The 6,650-nt window shown below is 33.0% G+C and overlaps 1 pseudogene; it reads right to left on the bottom strand.

Moving 5' to 3' along the window:
* Window positions 1-757: 757 nt before the first annotated feature.
* LOC134281260 (uncharacterized) lies at window positions 758-1,567 on the bottom strand (annotated as a pseudogene).
* Window positions 1,568-6,650: the final 5,083 nt, after the last annotated feature.

Genomic DNA, 6,650 nt, shown 5'->3' with positions numbered 1-6,650 from the left:
TCTCGTGCGCATCTGTCTCTGTGTCTGACGCTAAGGAGGCCTAATATGCATGTAAATCTCGTGCGGCTGCCTTTGTGTTTGACGTCAGTGTGCGAGGACTATTGAAATTGGCATGGAAGTCCTCGTGTAATTTAAATCTATTAGTCTAAATTTTTAATGTCTAAGTCTACAATTTTATTTCACAATGAAATGGAAATATAAGGAATCACTGTCTAGTTATGAGAGTATGCCAGGGGCATCAACAATAGTGGGAAACATGGGATAATTTTAGCATAACAGGCTTCGCCCGTTATGCAAATTATCCCATGTTTCCCACTATTGTTGATGCCCTGGCATACTCTCAAAACTAGACAGTGATTCCTAAATATAATCGTCCTCGATATGTAGTTATTAATCATAATTACAATTATCCGATATAAATAATGTACTAAAAATAATCGCCATCCCGATTACGAATACATTTTTGAATACAAAATTTAGCCGATATTTCCATTGCGCACCTTAACTGTACTGCGCAGTGTACCAGGGAATGCAATCGAGTGATAATGGAGAATTAACGTTTATACTTTTTATGGGATACTTGTATGTAATAATCATCCTGATTTATAAGAAGAACAGAAGAACAACAGGGACATACTAAGGTAATTAATCAGAATAGTACATATGTATCTATAACTTGTTGTTATGCCCTGTAAGCTTTTGCCCGCAAGGCAAGATTGGGAGTACAGTCTTGAGAAGAGTTAAAAGTACTTATCCCTCACAAACAAGCCAAGATGTGATCATATAATGATTTTCTAATTTCTTTGATCAAAGAAATGGACAAATTTCTAGTTTTATTTCTGTCTGTTTTTCCATTTGTCGTATTTTGCAGATCTGTGTTATGAAAAACAATATATTTGGGAACAAATAAGTTTTCGAGAAAAACAGCCTCTTCGTCGATGTATGTCTTTTTTGGACAAATTCACGCAGAGTTTCTTCGCTTAACTTCGCTCCGCCCTTCCTAACAATGGAAGCACAAGGAATATCGTCTGCATGCTATACATCTTTAATAGGGAAAACGACAACATCCTGTACTTCTGGATGTTTCTTAATGATACATTCGATGGCAGAGGACAAAACCTTAGATCCTGAAATCAACATCATGTCCGACACTCTTCCAAGTACTTAGTATTTTCAATTGACCATCTGTAGAAATGTGACCAAAGTCATCTGTTTTATACCATCCAGACTGGGTGTGTACTTTCTTAGATATCGATGCTCTTCATTCTTTAAGTACCCCCTGAATGAAGAAAACGAACGGACAAGTATTTCACCATTCTCTCCGAGGGGAACCATCTTGTTATCAGTAGCTACGACTTTAATTTCAAATACTTCAATCGGTACCATCCCAAATAAAGTAGACGAAAACGATTAAATTTTGTCGCTAATATTCCGTTCTATGTGGTTCCATAAAGGTCACAAATGACGTCATAAAATGTTCCAATTCCATCAAAACATTTTGCTGGAACAGGTTGGCCTGAGTTAATGACTGATGGAATTTCCACGGAAACGATTCCCTTGAAATCATTTCTAGCAGCAATGGAACGATAAATAAGCCAGCGCTTGGTTTTTCTAGCTCTATGATCTTGGATGAAAAATTTGACCATGTATATATCTAACAGTATTTACTTTTCTGTTGTTTTATGTTTTCATGTGCGAATCCATAACAAAAAAGTTAGGTTTTTGAATAAATAAAATAAAACTACAATTAGTTTAAAGTTTTAGAAAAATAGTCATTGGCCTTGACATCGTATCTGTATGATCCATAATCACTTAGTCAGTACTAAATTTGTGATCTTGAACAATCTCTAATTGTTCATGGACGCAAATGTGCAATTCATGTTCATATGGATATATGGTTTTGATATTTATAAAAACTAGTTTTCCATGCAGTTGGACTGGTCTATTTAAATTAGTATAGGGAGACCAAAAAAGCTAATAGCAACAAAAATGTATTTTAAATTACAATTAAATTCATTGCTATACCATGATACAAATTTTGAATTTACCGGGTATGATGTTGTTGATTTCGCAATACAATGTATTTCCATTTCTATTTCTATCTACAATGTACCTAATGAAACACATACAAAAATGATATGCCAAAAGGTAGGACTAGTAGTTTGTTAATTTGAACTGACGTGCCAGCCACGTAGTATCGTTTTTGAAAGTGTGTGTGTGGGGGGGGGGGGGAAGCGAGGGGATTTTTTTCTACTTACCTGAAAACAGTTGACAAGCAAAAAAAATAAAAATAATAATAAAAATTAAAAAAAAAATAAAGAGAAAGTTGAAGCCAACTTTTCTCAATATAAATTTCTTTCAGTACTATTTTTTAACCTAGAATACTACATTTTCCTTATATCACAAAAAGTGTGGGGGGGGGCAACCAGCCTTTCAATGAACATTTCCTACAGTATATGTTATGTTGGGAAAAAAGTTGCTTCGTGCCTGCGTCCGGAATAAAATAGTTACAATAAGTTCATTAGCCGAATATTGTCACTTATCATAATATCGTATTAAAAAAAATAGTGAACCTGATTCTTGATGGTTCACCTATTTTAAAATCACCTTTCTGATTTAGACCAACGATCCATATACATGTATATTTGTATCATACGTTTACCGATTTATGATTGATGAAAAAAGAGAAGCAGATTATTTAATTATACCGTTTATTTGAAATGGCCGGGTAGAAATAGTTTTACCTTTCTTGAATTGAGCCGTACAAGGTATGGATAAATCCCCTTTATGAGACAATATATTTCTTAATATTCATAGATCATGGAAAAGTTATATATCTATGCTACGTAATCCAAATTTTCGGGATATATAGTTTTTGTCCTGTCCAGCTGTCTGTTTATCTGTGTGTCTATCTGCAAAAACTTCAATATGACAATAACTTTTGAGGGGGGGGGGGCTATATCTTTCACATTCACAGGTGTATTCCTCGTAACAAGACCTTTCTTAGGGTAATACCTTTTACATTATTCCCTGGCAGCCATATTTTTAAAAAAGTAATTAAGTCTGAAGATATGAAGATGACAAATATATGTGAAACAGCTTCAGCTGTATTTTTAATATCGTGTGATTCTTTATAAACAGGCTTGGGCTAAGGCTAATTGTAATGGTAATGCGTTGCAATGCATTACATGAACTCAAAGTAATGCTAGTAATGTGTAATTTTATGGTAATGTAATGCATTACTTTATGAAATCAAGCAGTACAAAGCATTACATGTATTTTGTATGTACCTATTTTCAGAAATTAATTAAATGGACATGGGAATTATCGTTTAGGTTATTTTTTTCATTTTTTTTTTTGGTAAAAAAAGTTAACTTATTTCAATAAAAATTATGTATCTACATAAATACACTTACCTTAGATTTTAGTTTTTTAAAACTTGATTTAGATAAGATGTGATTTCAAAGAATTATTCAAAATATAGTTTTAAAACTTTTCTTTTATAAAATTCGCATATGAGGTACACTCATTATTGCACACTGTAAATTGATAATTGCCACCTTTTGAATAAGTAGAGTATCATGAAAACACTATATGATGTGACTGTTGAAACAATGCATTGTTTGGAGAAGTGCTCCAAATAACCAATCCCTTTCTCCCTTTCTCCTGACCATGTTTATAAAATATTTATTGGGCTGGTCTACGAGTGTTGTTCATTAAGTAATGCAATACACAGTATATCATAATAAATGTTAATGCATTTTAATTTTTTTTTTATATTTCCATATTTAAAAAGTGCTTGAATTTTTAAAACCTGTTTTTCGAAATCACCCAGGACAAAAAGGGTATGCCTGTCCCCGGCTACACGGCGATATAAGAAGAGAATATTTGGCGCACTACTAATTTTAGCGCCATTGGTGCAAGAGCCCCTGAACGCTAAAATTTATTGTGCGCTGACGGATTTCTATATTTTTTTGTGTGTGTTCAAAGCTTTTACATAAGTATATATGTAAACCAAAACGTGCGATTACGTAATGTCGAAAGGTTGTTGGATTTTATATACACACTAGCACTGCAAATTGTAGGATCGATCGAGAAAGTTCCTCAATCCAAATTAAAGTTTAATTAAAATATTGTTACCCTGGTAGTTGTTATCCGATTCTTATCATTAGCACCTTTAAAGTTTGGCTTCTCAGCGTGTCAATCATTTATCGCCTTGACGTAAACAATGCAATCAAACATAACGATTGAGCTTGCAGAAAATACCTGATTATAATTACCGTTTATCCAAATAACTTTTTTTCGATGCATACATTGCTTTAATATGAATAAAATACGTAAATACTTCATTTCTTTTATTAAGAATAAAAAAATAACATTGTGTCATGTCCATGTGATTTCAACACCACAGTCGGTAAAGTTGATGGACAACCCATTCTCAATATAAGGGCTCAAATAATGTCGCCTCATTTTCATTTGGAAGAAATACCACTGATGTAATTTTCAAATCAACATTATAAATAGTCATATAACAATGAATAAGAATTCATATTCATATTCATTATCCATCTGAGAGGGTATTTAAGGAGTTCCAAATTCAACTATACTAGCTTATTTGAAATGTACGTTACTGTCGCCGAGGCAAATATTATGCTGAATCCCCTCTATGTAATATGCAGTTTTGATTCTCAAGTAAAAATTTTCTGATAACTTAAACCATGTATCATATATATTTCTTTTTGTAACAATAAATACATTTTCTTTGTGATAATAAATCATTTTTATTGTGCAATGTCCCTGTCGCTTAATTTTATTTCAACCAATTTACAAGCAAACACAAAGATTATACAACTGATAGTTCTTTTCTCCTTAATGTATTGATGGGCTAAATTTGAAATTTCAAAGGATTATTTACTCATAATTAGATAATGTTACATGAAATTGAACAATTTGAGCAACTTTTGTAAATATGTTTACGGAATGAAAGACATTTTCAATCGTAGAGATAAGAAAGAAATGCACGTTACACTATATTATCATTAAGAATATATATTACGTAGAGAAGATGAGATGACGCTAAGTAAGCAACCCCTTTTACCCTGTAAACTGGCAAATTAAAGATGTTTTGCTTAACACAATTAAAAATTATTTTTTACATGAAAAGTGTTTATGTGGTCATACTTTCACACACTCCAATGTGTACACAAAGGTTTCAAAGGTTGGAGGTCGGCTAAATCCCAAAAATTAATGAAAAGAAACGTTTCTGCTGAGGAAAAATTTTTATATTAAGGTCATTTATATGTAATATAATTTTGATACCTGACATATATTTCTGTATACGAAACCTGTATGATGCATTTCATATGATATGCAAGTTCAAATAGTATCAATATATTGCATGTATAACGTACGCTTGTGGAAGAGAATTGATTCGTATATTTGAAATGTACGTTACGTATTGTAACGTACATTTTGCGTATTTCTCACTGAAATTTTTTTTTAATTTAATGCATTCCCACTTACGTTATCGCTAAAATACGTATGCACCAAATTTTCTCGTTTTACGTATACAGGACTTTTCTATCACTCATATTAGCTTGATCCCAGCCACTGTGAGATCTTTACATTCCCAAAACACCTAAAATCAATCGAAGGAAGATTTTATGATGTCAGATACATGTATGTCATGAGAAATGATATTCATCAGTGTCTTTGGGGCATCCGTAAAGATGATAATGCAGAGGATTTCTGTTCATGGATACAAAGACCTAAAACACGCGTAAAGGGTCATTGAAACTACTGAGTATTACGAACATGTATTACGTACTTTTATTACTTTAAGATGACATGTTGCATTAATATTTGAACGAACCTCGTAGCTTGAACTGACCATTAACAAAACAATTGTATCAAAGAAAATAGAAGACATGCAGACATTTTATGCTTATCAGAGCAAAATTTTTAATGGATTATTAGTGTTTTACAGCTGTATCCCGGAAGAGAGGCATTATTCAGATATACTGTAGCTGTCCCGTTATTTGATTGATTTCCTTCCGTTTCCCCGTAAACCGTTTTGCAAATTGGACAAGTCGATTTATCGTGTAAATATTCTGTGATACATTCACGACAGAACTCGAGTTGACAATCTTTTAACTGTACTGGGTCGGTCAATTCATCTCCGTACAAATGACGCACAAATTATCATTTTTGTCTGCCACAGCTGCGCACGCACCTTTGTCTGAAAATTCACCAACAAGTAAGGTGTCTGAAATCTCAGTATCGCTTTCTATAGAATCCGAGTTGATCATTAGAAGATTTCCTGTACAGGATTTTGATCCAGGCTTTTGTACTGGAATAGAAATATTTTCCGAGAGAGGTATATTGTACTTCCGTGAGGTACAGATACCAAAAACGATTCCATATTTTGCTTGTGGTTTGCAGATGATCTCCAAGAATCGATCATTTCATAATTTTTAAGGGTTAAACTTGTATGAATCCTTACGAGAATCTTTTGCTATCTCACCCTTTGGTTCTTTTTTCTTCACTTGTCGGTCTCTTGGACGATTTGAATCTGAACAGAAGGATCTAAACACATCGACAACTACTTTCGTAGTTTGTTCGGTAAAATTGACAATATGTACCGTCTTTCA

This window comes from Saccostrea cucullata, unplaced genomic scaffold, assembly GCF_032062105.1.
Source record: "Saccostrea cucullata isolate Sc308-1 unplaced genomic scaffold, CSIRO_AGI_Scuc_v1 ctg5347, whole genome shotgun sequence".
Taxonomy (NCBI): Eukaryota; Metazoa; Mollusca; class Bivalvia; order Ostreida; family Ostreidae; genus Saccostrea; species Saccostrea cuccullata.
This window is presented reverse-complemented; position numbering and strand designations above follow the sequence as displayed.